This window comes from Styela clava, chromosome 3 (assembly GCF_964204865.1).
Source record: "Styela clava chromosome 3, kaStyClav1.hap1.2, whole genome shotgun sequence".
Taxonomy (NCBI): domain Eukaryota; kingdom Metazoa; phylum Chordata; class Ascidiacea; order Stolidobranchia; family Styelidae; genus Styela; species Styela clava.
The window spans coordinates 11,695,035-11,711,438 of record NC_135252.1 but is presented as its reverse complement, the minus strand read 5'-3'; the positions used below and the strand labels follow the sequence as shown (position 1 = coordinate 11,711,438).

Genomic DNA, 16,404 nt, shown 5'->3' with positions numbered 1-16,404 from the left:
CTCTCTCTCTCTTGAAAAACCTCTCATGCATTACCAGGCTTTGGGGTATCAGGTAACAGTACTTTGCTTCTAGTAAACCTAAAGATATAACTAAACCAGATAATCGCACTAAGATCTAAAAAAAGCTCTGAAACAAAGGTTGCGGGGTGCGGCTGACAAATCCAATTGTTTTTCGTTTGTGTTTTCGTATCGCTTGCTTCTTTAAGGCTTTTTTTGACTCAAGGCTTGTGTCCATTGACGTAAAACAGAGGAAACCGAATATTCATGCTTGGAGTGTTTTTGCAAACCGTGGAAAGAAAGCTGATGGATACACGCACACGGACTAACATCAAGTAAGTTTGAAACATCAATAAAGTAGTTCAAAGATATATTATATCACAGGTACATCTTCGGCCATAAATATAATAAATGAAACGCACTTTTCACACAGTTTTATAAATATTAACTTTAAAAATAATCGATAAAAGCGCTTTCCTAATCTCGTAATTAGTTAAAATAACATCCATTACAATATTAACAAAACAAACCAAGTTTACGTCATCGATTGCTGGACAATTTAAAAACATTTTCGAAAATAATTTAACCAGAAAGTTATATATAGTTTAGAAAAAAGTAAAAAAAATTCTGCTTTTCGTTTTCAATAGAGCGCCTGATTTTCTAACATGAATAAATAAATATTTGTTTGTTTCCTGGCAGTCAATATGACATTTCATCACGAAGGCAATATTGATTGGTTACCAAATGGTAGTCATTTTCATGTTTCGGTTGAAGGGATTTTGCAGGCACATCAAGTGTAGCCCCCCCCCCCCCCCCCCCCAAAAAAAAAAAGATGACAAGACGAACCAGTTACCGGGATAATTGTTCCAACATAACTGGCGTAATCTATATGCATCGTGGCTTGCTATTGGAGTGGTCTGATAGAGGCATGGGTATGCTCTGTAGTTTCACCAAAGATGATATTCACTTATTTTGTTGAAGTCTGGCTATGCGTACGCTTGGGCGCATTACACGAATTCCGCATTCTTGGTAAACAATATTTTTTTTTGGACAGGAATGTTCATTTTAACTTCTAAGAAATTTGCATGCCTGACTGTCTCAGCCTTCTGAGAAGGGTACTAAAGTAACAAGTGTAAAATATTGACTTCATCTGAGTTAAGTGAATTAATATACATACGTGAATGGTAAATCTAAGTTGTGGAAACCTATTCAAATGAATAAAACTAACTTTCACGAGCGTGCTACCTATTTTCCCAAATAGCACACAATTGTCTGACCCGCATTCACGCTCCATTTGCCGGAATTAAGTCAGTTTCCGACATTTGTTTTGTTGTGCAATGGCGAAGGTGTATACGGGCTTTTATTCTGATTAGACTTGATCAGATGCGATGAAAGATAAAAATAAAAACAAATGAAGTTGTTAGATGTTTATTGCAAATCATAAAATAAACGACTTTTAACAAGTCTGCCAACAACAATTGCGTACCGGGCTGTTATTTTGTCAAAGTTATCTAAATTGTTCCATACCTTACAATCTGACTTCAATATATTTCCATATCTTTCACTGAACATTTTTAAGGCTATGATGCTACGTCGAATTTGATCCAATACGTAGAATATGAGCTGTACACGAAGGAAGGGCTATAGCGTGTTACATTTTAAAACTGGCGATTTTTGTCGGAATGCACATGCGGTTTAGTCGTGCGCGTGAGTGTGAAACATTAGTAAAGCATCACAACCTTTTCGACATCGATGTTCTCGGTTGATTTGCTTGCTCGACAAAAAAACAAGACATTTCTCATTTTGTGACTTCCGCACGAATTTACGGGGTCATGAAATCCTTAAAACCGCATATCTAATTCCATGAACACTGCGCGGCATTTCAAGAAGCCCGCAAATAAACGCGGCAATTTGTCACTTGGCTGAGCAGAGTGTAGAATTTTTTGACACCATGGTTTTTAAAATGTTACCAATGGTTGATGAAAGAATAAATTATTGGCCATAATGTTTTTGTACGTTTTTACACATATCAAGTTGTTCAGGTTTCGGGGTTAGACTTGTTTGATGTTTAAAGTATTAGAAGGATGTGGTTTGGTAGTAAAGGAACACTGACGTAAACGTTATAAAGTGCATGCAAGTAGTTCATGGATTCGGGTCAAAAATAAAAGCATGTCAAAGATAAAGATTCTGCCTTGACCACAAAAATAAAATAATAATTCCATATCATAATAGTCCCTTTTCCCTTACATTTATAGATCATGATCCTATCTGTGGAACGCGTATAATTTAAAACTTTGATATCCACATTTTGTCTGAGTATAGATATTGAAACACACAAAATTTGGCTTACCCAAATCCTGATGCTGTCTGCCAATGGCACAGTCATGTTATATGCCAAACCTAATCCAATAATGAAAATGGGAGTAAACTCAAACCATTCTTATAACCCTGGTACGTTTATGGTTTGATATTGAGAATTGCATCGGTGAGCAAAAATCTTACTACTACTTCTGTATCTACTTCTGCGAGTTCGTCCAACTGAAACTCTTGGAACCCATTGCAGATTATCACCTTTCCTTATAAAATGTTTGTTTCTTTTAAAATGAGTCACAATTCCAATACCCAGTCTAAAAATTTAGGTTTATTGGAACAAGTATGGACCAATGCTTCAGTCCACCGCCAAAACCTCTTTTTTATATGGGCCATAGTCGACAACAAACAACATGGCAATATACGAAAATCTCGACGAGAAGCTTGGTGTCTGGAACGATTTGCCTTCCTCGTTTTTGCTATACTGAAGTCAATTAATAAATAAATAAACCAAGTGTTTGGCAAAGCAAATTACATTTGCATCATCCATCAAGCGATTGCATTACGACCGTCATATACTTGCATTGCCTTATAAATTATTTTTTTCTCAGATACAATTTTTATCACTACTCTAACGTTCATCAATTAACGTCGAACATTTGGCCATCAGAATTTGTATAATAGTTGATTTATCCTCAAATTCCATAAAAACATTGCTGGAATTTTATAACGAAATTTCAGAATCAATAAGTGTAATAACGTTCGCCTATCTACCACGAAAAATAAATAAGTAAAATATGCTGCATTTCGAACTAGTTGGATAAACAAATATGGTTAAAATGCAGGAACAAAATGTATGTAATGAAGGCTGAATTAGTTTTGTAAAATTTGTTCAATTTCAAATCCGATTCAGTGGTCTTTATATGATTTTAAATTTAAAACAATATGGTGAGATATAATTGGAAAATCAACGTTTACACGAGGGAATGCTTTTCAACCGCGACTAAGCCGTCTGATATTTTAGGAGGAAGTTATAGTCTGTGGATTCCATGTCTGGCCTTTTGATCTCTGGACCTAGACTGTAATCGTTATGAGAAACGGAAAGCCGAACGAGTAAATTATATGCATTTCAGAAAAAGAGAACACTGTGGAAAGAATAAGCCGCATTGATATGATATTTCTAGGTAATCGAATGTTGGCACGACATCAAAGCTCGTCGTTTGTATTGGGGCTACACGCTTCATAGACAGCCGGCATATCCTTCATCATATTTCGCAACGTTATATGACATTTATTCAAAGATGCGCACAATATTTCAGAACAAGGTTGTTCTCAAATCAATTATTTGAAACAAAGAAGTAAATAAATTCAACAGCTATTGGTACGCAATTTGCTGTGTTTTCGTAAATGCAAAGCTAAATATTCATTCGAAGATACTCTGGGGAATGTCAGAGCTGTTAATCTTTTATTCGACCAGAATTATGCGATCTGTCGTCAACTTTATAAAATTTATTTCTGGATAATCTAACTCAATCTTATGTTAGAAAATTCTACTTGCAGATATTTATTATATGGGTAAATGTATCAATAACTAAATCGTTTCGAAGATGTTTCTGATAATATACAAATCGTAATTGAGAAAGCGCTGTATTTTCTAATAATGCAACCCTAATATCCACCAAATGCTATATTGAAAAATATATGCTGGATTGATTTCTTATTTAGAGTCCGAGTTATGCAGTTATGTTTTTCATAAATAATTGTTCAAAGAATATCAATATGTCACAAATAAGGGATTACAATGAGGGTGATATGAGGGTAAAAAACAACATGTTGAACCTTTTGTTATCTTGTATGATTTAACATTATCCTGCTGTAGAGGTTCAACAATGGTTTCCGAAAAGGCTGGAGCAGTTACTTTTTGTAAGGTTACGTTGTTTAATTTCACAAACCAAATTCGGATACTGGTAAATGTCTAATATCATTCAGTAGGAATGATAACGAAATTGTAAACAGGTCCAATTGTGCGATTCAAACTTGACCCAATTCAGGTGCTGTATAGTAGGCTTGTAATTTTAAATAACACATCAGTTTAGTAGAATCATTTTTGTCCACGCAAGAGTGTAAGCCCTAGAATATAAATATGTTCTTAAATCCTCACCTGACAATTGTATTTACCGATATGCTAGTTTATTCCTAACATTATGCCCATCTGAAACAAAACATGACACAAAAATTCGTTTTAGCTTGTAAACATGCGATAGGAAAAAACTCATTCATCACGTTCAGTCATCAACTTATCATCTGAAACCAGGACCACACACAAGTTACGCACGTATAGTAATATATTAAGCAAATTATCGGTTATTTAGACATTTTAAAGCACATATGATATTTATTGCATTGCTCTTCAAATAATTATTATTGAAGGTTACTTGAATACGCTGGTAAATTCTTACATACTATAAGGTCTTTTTTGCAGGAATGCCTTTTTAATGTATTTTCGTGAACTATCGCACACAGTGGTATTAAAAATATTGAATAATCATTTCGTTTACATATCTTGAAAAATCGAAATTGCTTGAGTAATGCAAGGCGTTTTATCCAGATTTTTGAGTAATAATTTTTCTTCAAAAACATTTTTGCTGATTTAAAGTTGTTATTTGAGGATACAGTGCAGTGTTTTCACTCGAATATGTCGGGCATTCGCGCCTTACTTATAAACGTGTTTAAAATAGCGTTTTTTATGCATCTTCCCCTGAGCGTTAATTATCCTAAATCTCTGAATTAGGCTAAGGGTTATAAGATACAAACTTCTAAACGACAAAATAACTATGTATAATAATTATACATAAAATTATCACCAACAAGTTCTAACTTATGTCAAAATAATTATGTTCTGCTTGGGTTCGAAGGAGAAATATATCGAATTTGAGTTTCAGTTATTTTGGTTCAGTCATTCAACACGTCCAGGTGCCAGCAAAAATCAAATCAACGGGTTTCTCATTTCAGCACGACAAGTATTAACCTTGCTGTTGAATTACATTGCGGATCTGGAATAAAAAATACATGACTCACGAGCGACATCTATCAGTGGGTAAGGTACTCACGCAGACGCCATACCGCGGCGCATTTCAAGATATTTCAAAAAATATGAATGAATTAGAATAGAAAAGTTTGTAGGGTGTTATTTTGTTTCATCAGATCGAGTGGTATAGCCCATTTATACTCGAACGTAAACAATATCGTCTAGCTTTTCGTTACATTGTCAGGATCGACGACGACGATTGCGAAATTTCTTCTAGCCAAACTAAAGAAGTAGCACACGTTTTTTTATCGCACACGTTGTATTATCATTATTGATATATCGCAATAAAATTGAGTAAATAAATTAAACAGGCAGAAAATATAGAGGAAAAAACCCATTTTAAAATGTACAAACGAGTCAAATACTTTAATATCATTTACAAGTTACACTAAAAAATTTACAAGTTACAAGTTACACTAAAAAAATGAATTGAATAAATATAAATGGTGGTGTTTGATAAAAATTCTTGCAATCTCTATCTCTCTTGGAAAACGTTAGCAAACATAGATCAAAAAATGAGTAAATATAGTTAGTTTGATTAACGTAATATAGAACAAAATGCTTCAAATGTAAGATGGGATATGGAGCGCTGTCAGGAGTATGTGAATGAATCACAAGGACATCACAATCTTTAGAAGAGATTATTGAATAATTATTTCATTTTTTAAAGCTGTGTAAATGGTAAACCAAGTCTCATTTGTCGACCATTAGTTAATGTCATGTAATATATCCCTATAACCTATTAGGTTTTCAGTGGCTCATTTTCGTATCCGTGACTTTACTCACGAGGGAGATTTCTTTACTTATATGCGAGTGTTTTACATAGTTACGTACAAAAGTACAATAATGATTTTCCAAAAAATATTGCTATAATTTCATTGCTCAATCCTTTGGCTATCGTGTAAAAAACAAAACGCTTTGATTTTTCTGGAGAACATACTTAACAGTTCATTTCTTCGTTCATACTGTGTATATACAAGTAAGCAATATATAATAATACATTTAACCGGGTGTTTAAGCAAAAGACGATTCGTCCGATGAGTCTTCTTTCGTTTCGGAGTTGAGTCTTTGCGAGGTTTGTCGTTCCTTTTTTTCTCTTTCGGCTTTCCTGCAACAATATTGAATGTATGAAACCATGAGTTTAAATTATAAATGACTACTAGCCTGCTAATGATCCTGCCTCTTGAGAAGGTAATTTATAAAGTGGACAGAATTTAAAGTTGAATGATATTCACGAAAAATTATTTTGCAAAAGGGCTATTACATAGGTAATGGATTGTAAATTTTAGTCAGGCCTCAGACAATAAATTCAAATATTTTTAAATCCATATACGTTTTAACATTTTGGATTATGTCTGACTGAAAGTTGTTTGTGGTTATTTAAAAATAAGTAAAAGCAACAAAAAACTTCGTTTTCACACATACCTCTTTTTTAAAACGATGAACATGATTATGAGAACGAAAATCGAAAATACAGCGACAATCAATATGCTCATCTGTGTTTTGTAGTCATCTAAAATTAAAAAAAAATCCTTTAAAAACGGTGTCAGGGGCACATACAAGTTGAATAAAATGTTTTGTGATGAAAATAACAAATTCGATTCCATATACTGTACAATCAAATTCAAACTTCTTCAGATAAAAATCTTGCATCGGTTATACATAGGTTAAAAGTTGGCGGACACCTGAACATAGTATGTGTACCAGGTTAGGGTTAGGCCATAATTTTATTCTAATTTTCCTTATTTTAGTTCTATTACGAGTTCGGGGACTAGACATGTCACTCCCGTAGTATTTGTACCTGAAACTATGGCCTAATCCTAACTCGGTACACATACTGCGTTCCGGTGTCCGCCTTCTTGGTTCACATACTACGGGAGTACCTAAAAGTTACATGTGGTGAGAGTCGTTGGTTACGTTAAAATCTACACTAGATTAGATTTTTATGGAGTGGCTTTCCGGTTATCAAAATACATTTATATAAATATTTGATACAAACTGTTGCTGCAGTGTACAATGTACCCCGAATGTAGGTTAACTAAAAATAAGTTGACCCTACAAACGGGTTTTTCCGAGTTTTTTCCAAAACATAAAATATCAAATACAAATACGTTTTGTAATAGCTGAGTGAATATTTGACTAGGATTGCGTTCTCCATTTCAAATATTAACTATTACGTCATAAGACGCGTTACGTAGTATTAGTTTACGTGGATAAACATTGGGTGTGAGATTAAACAACCATAGTCGTTTCTCATAAATCGGAACGATGATATAATGAAATTCGAAACTCATGCCGCGATATGTAATTTGACGTAACGTCACTGATGTCATGGTCATCAAAAATTGCGTCACTGTATGAGACTTATCCTATCTGAGCTAATGCAGTATATTGTTAAAACTGCCACGTGAGACAAAGAAAAATAGTAAAGAAATCGATCATCTGAATACTTGTGAACTTGCTTTATGAAGTTCTATAATAAGGAAAACGTTAAATGATAACCATGAGACCTATTACTTTATATTATTAGCTTACTTCAATAGTAAGTTGAATTATTTTTTTTTCTGAAATCTGCAAGGGGTATTTGTCACTAAAGGTCGAGAAATATAAATCAATACTTACATTGTACACTTAAAGTAATGTTAGTGCGGCATACTAAATATCTTAAATTTGTTTCTGGTCAATTAATTGTTCAGCATCACTTTACTCTCTATATCAGATTGTTAAATATCGAAATGCCTATATTAAACCAGCTTTCAGTCTCTACAAAGAATGGTAGTCTCTATAATTACACTTTATTGTTTGAGCTTGTAACTCGTAGCTATAATATCATTCAATAAGTTTTTCTTACGTTCTGCGTTTTTCTTCATTTGTTCTTCTAAGCTTGAAAGATTGATTGGTGACGAACTGTCAGCCATCTTGAATGCTAATATGAGCAGCTGAATTGATAAAAGTATCAGTCAACTTACTTCTACTTGTTTTAACTATTAACTTTCCACGTTATCCAACTAATGAAAGCTGTGGTGAGTCGAAGATGGACATGAGACAATTGAAAAGACCCTCGAGCTATGAAATATATTCTGCTACAGTTTCAACTGGTACATGTCAGAAACATTGGTATTATTATCTCTTTGCGGTTCGATGTTAAATAACTAAGTTTAAATTATAAATCGTATTTGCAAACAGACAGATTTATCTCTGGTCCAATTTTTTGGAATTAATTGTTAATATGCATAATCAACATTATAAAATATATGACTTCTTACCTATATCCCAGATCTGTATATTGACAAACTGGCGATTGAGATTCACACGTATATTGTTCTTTATATTATCACTGTCTGACCATCACCTGCACAATAGATTGATATTATGGCAAAAAGATCAAACGACTTACATCTATTTATACAAAGTCGTAAACTACATAAGGCTTTTGTCGCTGTTGAAAATCAGGAAACGCATTATTAGATGTCAACATTTATTTAATTTTACAATATTAGAGAAAATGGTAAAAATTCACTTGGAATTTGGCAGTCATTAAACTTAATATTAAATTCGTAGAGCTAGTTACGAATTTTTGTACTAAGTTTGAAACAAGCAAGATTGAATAAAAACTTTTAAAATATTAATATGTATCACTAGCAAGCAAAAAATGCTAATATACTGTGAGGAATAATTTTATTATTTGTTTGAGCATCGAAACTTTAACCGAAAGGTTTTTGACCCCAATTAATAGGACGAATTGCATCAGGACGATTTGATTTCGCGGTAAATTCTTTCTCGTAAAAGGCTATAAAATCGGGCAACACAACCGCTTAATAAAATGCACACAACTCGTAATGACGTTGAGACAAGGTTGATGATGTATGAACAAATAAGTTCATGTTAAAGATAAATAGTGTAAAATACTTTGAAACAAAGTAAAGTGAAAACTGGGGGGGGGGGGGGGGGGGCGTAGGCGACTGCAGCTTATGCGACCACAGTGGGCCCCGCACTATCTAGGATCTAAAGATTAAATTTAGCCATTATAAATAGTCAGGTATAATCTTGATGATATATATTGCATGTCTTCGCCACGCTTAGTGAAGTTACCATAGTAGTGAATTTAATTTTAGTTATAAAATGTAAACACGAATTAATAATACTTGTTACGAAATCCTAATTTTCAGTTTATATTTTCATCTTCATCTAGACTTCAACCCGAGCAATAACTAAGGCGGCTCTGATCATATGACCTGCTAGCTAAAAGTAATATTAACGAGTCAGTATTTCGACTGCCATAAGTTTTGTAGTGAGCCTGTGCCCCGATCTATAAATTTACCAGTTTGTGTCGTATCGTATACTCTCAGTCTATTCTATACCTTCTCTATAATTCAATAAAACGCACGTGATCTCATATATTTTCATACACGTTGATCCAACCTATGCCTATTCATCATCATGAAACAGCAACATTACAATTTATTCTATATTGCGTAACTGAAATCTCTCTGCGATGACATCTTACAATACATTTGTATTTTTCCAAGTATTCGTAAATGAGGTAGTACGCTTATAGAGTCTCACCACGTTAATCAAACATACCTTCATTTAACGTGAAAATATCTATGTATTTGATTAATTTTTAAAGTTTATCTTACCGGTCCCGGACAGTTAGGTGTGGCGAAAAACTTTTATTCGATTTTCATTTACGATTCAAAGTGTTAAATTTCTTCTCTTTTGAAATCATTTATAACATACAATGCGTTTGGGATCATTAAAAGTTTAATAGCCCTTTTTCGAATAAGTCGCAGTTAATGTTTTTATTTTAATAAACTCAACGTTGTGAATATAGAAGTTCATCCATATTTAAAAAAATATATGATAACAGAATACGTTAATCATAGAAACATTAAATCTGTTAACTGTGCTATGAAAGTATAATCAAACACGACTAAATTTTCTTTAGTTAAACCAGAAGACAGCGATTCAAGGTGAACAGATTGGAATATTTCGAAAGAAAACAAATCATAAATTATTCGAGCTCTTGTTACACAAAAAAGCAATACGGTACACAATGTGAAAATGTGTCTTTATCAACATTTTTAAGCTTGTTGCAAAACGCTGTTATTATAATTTTTTTGTTTGTTAGAAATGTTTTATGGGACAATCAGACGATATTTTTATAGCAGAGTGGATTTGAATACATCATTATGCCTGCGTTAAATGCAAAATTATGGAAAAAACATCGTGCCTCTCAGAGAAAATCAATTTTCCAACAATAAATGTCACCCCAACAACAACAACAAATTAGCCACACGATTCATATTTACACTTTGTGTTCAAAAACTTTATTTGAATCAATTTTAGGTTAGAAAATGATCTGATCACCAGACCTTATTGCGAATCAACTTGTTCAAAGACGTTTTTGACCCAGTTGTGTCCTATACACGTATACTACAAGAGTTCAAAAATAGAATCGCAGATTATTTCGACATTTTTTTTAAAATATTTCATATATAAAATGCAGCTTAGCAATATTGTTCAATTACGCAATAGCATGAATCTGAAAGAAATTAGTAACTCGAAAAACAAGATCAACAGGTGTGCAAATCATATTAAAAACATAAAACAAATTGACAAACTTTTTATTGAAGTGTCGTTACGTTTTTATGTCATTTAACTTTTTTATTGAATGTAAAATAAATAATTCATTTTTGAGAATTTTTTTTATGACAATCTAATAAATTATTTGCTGGACATGGATAACTATACTTGAATAAAAAGTAATTTAAAGATAAGTGAAATTCGAAGGTATAAATTCCTAAAAATTATACTTTCATTCAACGAAAGGGGATATGGAATTAATAATAGACATAAAATACAAGAGGCAAATAAAAAAAAAATTATAAAAACTAAATATGTAACAGTAGGTAGAATGGATTATAATAAAACCAATGCGCATAAATATAAATGAAAGACGATGCATCGTTCTAAGTTTAAGAAAGACGTGATCAAATCAATTCTCGATGAATTTCTTTATTCGAAAACCGATTTAAAGTGTATTAAACAACATCATGCATATTTATATACATCTGCATTTCATTTTTGGTCAAATCTCGGTAAGAAACATTGTTTGAGCAGAACGATTCGCATGCCCGTCTTAAATTGTTAGATCTGAAGAATAGATTTACTTTGATTAGGCAATCTTACTTTGAATTAGGCGATGCAATTCACAATGGTCAATATTGTCATATAGCAATCATTTTTAATGCCATTGAAATGAAAAGTTTTGATGGGTTTTATGTCTTTGTTGTAAAGCGCGCAGATCTTACATTTGTTTGCGCTAAAACGCGGTAAAATTAAATAGGTTCGTCGACCGCTCAAACATCGAGGATCAGCTGAAGAGTGATTCGTTAATACGTAACGTGGCGAAATATTTTTGTCTCGGAGGCGAGTCGCGTATACTTGTTCTGCACGCAGCAATTCAAACGTATCAGCCGTCGCGACCTATTGGCGTAACGAGTAGAGTAAGCAGAGAAACATAGGCTGTAAATAACTGCCGGTACCAGAGTATATCTATCAGAATTCGTTTGCTGATGTCCAAAGCAGACATCGACCAGCGTGTGAAAGATGGACTTTGAGTGTGTTCTTGCAGTTCAGATGTAAACAAAATTGGTTATCTTGTGCGATCACTTCTTATGAGTGCACAGTACGCAAAGCTTAATTTTGTAGGTTAGCTTGTTTGTCAGGGTTTGATGGTGGTTGTTTTTATCTTGTACTTTTGTAATTTGAAACTCGCTTAGTCGAATTTCAATCGGCATGATACCTCAGTAATTCCAATATCCGATGCAATTGCTTTTTACATGCAAAGGGCGACATTTGTAAATCAGCTTCTAATTTGACATCTAGACAATTCCTGCGTTTTCTCCTTACTTTACCTTTCAAACACATATTTATTTTATGACGACAACCGTTGGCTATTTTTGTAGATTAGTAGAAATCATGCGACGATGATAGTGCGAAGCTCAACTTGTTGAGTTGTTAACACTATTTTATACATAATCCAACATCATGATCAAAAACAGTTGGTGGAAATTTCAGCAATAGGTTTATGCTTAAATAAGCGTTTGCTCGTGATCACAAGATTGAAAAACGTGAAGGCATCTAAAATGTCTCAGAATTTTCGGATTTTTTTATAATTATTAAAAAACTAAGTGCAGTAAAAAAAGCTCATATAGTGAACACAGAAAGAGAGTATTTGGTCATTACACGGACTTTTTTTTAGCTCATTTCATGATTGAGGTTGGGGTGATAGTCGGTCCAGGGTTCACGGTATTTGAGGTACGTGCTGTGTTTTTTCTGCCTGAAAGTATATTCAGTGTATAAGATGTAATCTTATAGTAAAATTAGTTTATATTTACGCATTTCACATCTGCTCTGCATGGTATGGTTACCTTGTCGTTCAGGTAAATACTGTATAATTATTTACAATCGATACGACTCACTAAATATTTATTTTATTCGGGCGTTCAGGACACAAAGACCCTATTGCTGCTGGCATATATTCAGAAACGGGAATTATTAGTTTTCCAGAAGGGCTATAACTATACTGTGTACAGGCGCGAGTACCTAGAAAACGATTGGGCCTGCGACGCAAGAAAATGTCACCAAACGGCCGAGTGATAATTATATATAATAAATTTCAAGTCATAATCATTATAGAAAATCTAAAACACCGATTAGCACGAATAAAAATATGGGTTGGGTCTATCCAAATTAGGACTCCCACCAGTCGCGTTCTAATGGAGATCACCCCCGCACACTAAATCATATGAAAATGTTGTCATAGTGACGTCAGGTTAGGTTAGGTTTAGTCATTTGTCTGGACAAAATCTCCCAGCAAGGCTTTATCATATAAATCTCCACCCCTAAGATTGGTGAGGGGGGAGCTTCATATGATCTATTATCTAATAACCTCCTGGCTGTATTCCTGTTCGTTTTAAAGAAATCGTTTAGAACATCTCGCACAGATCAAAACTGTTTTTTTTTTATTCGAGGTTAATTAGTAGAATATAATTCGACGCCCGAAACAACATATTTTATGTTAATGATGTCATCATATCATGAAACACGTGTATTATGACGTTTTATAATTTTATAAGAAACTTTTATAAACGCCATTTTGCATATGCCAGTTTTGTATTTGCTTCTATACCCTTTCCTCTCTTCATGACTACTACATGTTGATAAGCTGCTTGTACCAATATCTAATAAAGACCAACTGACTGTCAACTGCTGTTTGGTTAAAATAATCTGTCCGGAATGTGACAGAAGCCTAAAAAATATTAAATTTAATAATATTATATTATATTACTAAATAGAAGTGTTTATATGCTTGCGTCAAAATATTTATAACCAGAAATGAATCGTATATAAAATAAATGAAATTTAAAGCATGAGTATGAAAATCTGTGTATGTAATTTATGAAAACGGCGTTCGTAATAAATTTCTTACGAGCTAAAATTTTATACATAGTAGCATTATGAAAAAATTTGAAAACTTTTCCGTAGAATTAATATTCATATTATGTTATGTTATCTGATTTTATTCAAATTTGATAAAAAATACGTTCAGCGCAAAATTTTTAAAATGGTTTGGTCAGTCATAAAACATAATTTTTCTGATGAGCTTTTTTTTCCAAATTTCATGAAAATATAAAAAATAAATGGTGCTTTGCTCTTTAATTATTTTTCAACTAGAATAAAGTCGATTTAGCAAGGAATTCTCAATTTAAACACAAACAAAAAATAAGGAATTTTATTTAGTTTTTGTCCGGAACTAAAACGCAATATATCTATAATATTTCGCTTCAAGTGCTCAAACCGAAGAGAAATAATGGTTCCCTGATTAAATAATTTATTTTGACGTAAATTAGAGTTAAATGAAAATATTTTGAGCAGCTAAAAAATAAGACTAATGAAATTTTCCGAAACAGTACATTGCGTAAAAAATACACTGTTTGTATTTCGTTTATTCGAACGCATAAACTATTCATTTGAAGTTTTCATAATAGGAAATTACCTGAAATTTTCATATCTGTTTATTCGAGTTTACAATATGATTATTCAATTGACAATAAATTTCGTTTTTTATTAATCCATTCAAAATATTTTACAATTTCTGCCATTGGTAAACAGTCACACCAAAAGACGTTTAATCACATTCACGTTACATGTACAAAATTAGTATTCAACTAGGCCAACGATGATCTGGCATATATATCGTGTTGATCGTGCCCTATTATATGGTAGGGTAGCAGTTTTTTTATAGAAATCTTTTTTCCATGCCAAATAAATTATTTGAAGCAGGGCACACGACAGTACTATGCTGAACTTCATGTTTTTTTTTACCTTTTATAATATTGACATGGCCCAATTTTGCTTGCATTCAGCACTGTGTGAAGGTAAGTTCAAAGCAATTTACAACACGGTTTATAGCACAGTAATACATTTTATTTGATATCTACGCCTCATTCGAATATTACGAATGGTTTTGTGCTCAGAGAGATAGCATCACGGGGTATTACTTGATTCACGTTAATCTACAAGACGATTAAATGTGTTGGTTTACGTAAACTTTTATTGGCAGACATAAATACTGTGGAAAGATCAAAAGAGAAAGTCAAATGTAATTGTTCGGGGTGTCGACTGTTTTATACATGTTGCCGTAACGTGATCCCACGCACATTTACCCAAATTAAAGTTTGTAGACCAAATAACAGTCCCAATTTCGGATAAGCAACAGCTTTTGTGGTAATTGATAAATTGTAAAATCATTCTCTATGCACTGTGTGGCTATTGTTATTGATATACAATCTCGAAATACTGGGTTGAGTTTATATAGTTCTACGTGTAGTAAAATCGTGTCGTACTGAACTGCTTTTCGAACGATTACTTTCGATCTTTTTCCGGTTGAGGTGAACTGCGTAATGTTTAGGGTTTATTCTGCCGTCATCAATCATGTTTATGCCACATTGTACTTCACACGCCTGAACGTCAAAACATTATTTCGATTTGCGACGATGATGAGGAGCATCAAAAGGATTGTAATCTTTTTAACAGAACCAGAGGTTTAGTATTCAATTATGTATTCATTGAAAGTTTTAAAAATAGATTTATGTTAGATGTATCAAATCCATTTCAATGTATGCATAACAGCAAGTTGAAAGTCAGTCGAGGTCGAAAATATGCTTTTTAAATTCCTCTTAGTCCTACCGTGGGGTTATTTTAGTGAAATATATAAAACAATTTACCATTTCAATGTACCATTTTTGTACGTGCTCCAACTAAGCATATTTTTATTGCGTGCTCTGATTTTTAACTTCGAGTTTTGGTTAGGTCAATTCAGAAAACAAAAAGAATCTCACTATATAATTACAATATGTAGGTTTAATTGTTCAAAATATAGTTGCTACATAAGTAATTTAGAAAGCTAATCATGAGACAGCTTTTAAGTGAACTAACTAAGCTCTTTGAGTATTTTCAAAAAACTGCCCACTTCTAAAACCTTCGTTTGATATCCAGTGAAGTCTATTTCACGTCGTATTAAACCTTACCCAAGTAGTTATAAATTTGAAGTGCCAAACATTTTAGTTTCATAATTTTATATGAAAATGTGATCAGGGAGTGTCATGTAATACATAAGTAAAGAAAAGGAAAAAAGAACGCTGGATTTGACCTGTATAGGAAGAAAACATATTAGAATTTTTATTGACGGCATATCAGATAATTTTAGCGAGAACGCGATCTTTTTCTATAGTTTTGTATGCAAGGTCACAAAAGTGAGTCAGCGATGATAATATTACCTTTCTTGCCATGTATGGGCAAAGGTGAAACGTGAATTTCACACACGGTTCATAGCTGACGATAGATCATATTTATCATTGTAGAATCATTTGAACAGACTGGTACATCGTTTGCTATTTGCAAATAATATGTATTTTTCAAAGTAGTAATCGTGCTCACTC

The 16,404-nt window shown here is 33.0% G+C and overlaps 1 long non-coding RNA gene across 3 annotated transcripts; it reads right to left on the bottom strand.

Annotated features, from left to right (window-relative positions):
* Nucleotides 1–5,635: 5,635 nt before the first annotated feature.
* Nucleotides 5,636–8,831, bottom strand: LOC144420975 (uncharacterized). Of its 3 annotated transcripts, none has more exons than XR_013474825.1 (4): nt 8,662–8,831; nt 8,247–8,334; nt 6,821–6,908; nt 5,636–6,503 (listed from the first exon to the last, which is right to left on the bottom strand). It is a non-coding gene; the product is annotated as an uncharacterized LOC144420975 (long non-coding RNA). The 3 variants fall into 3 exon arrangements; XR_013474826.1 differs by having other exon boundaries at nt 8,247–8,313; XR_013474824.1 differs by lacking the exon at nt 8,662–8,831 and having other exon boundaries at nt 8,247–8,421.
* Nucleotides 8,832–16,404: the final 7,573 nt, after the last annotated feature.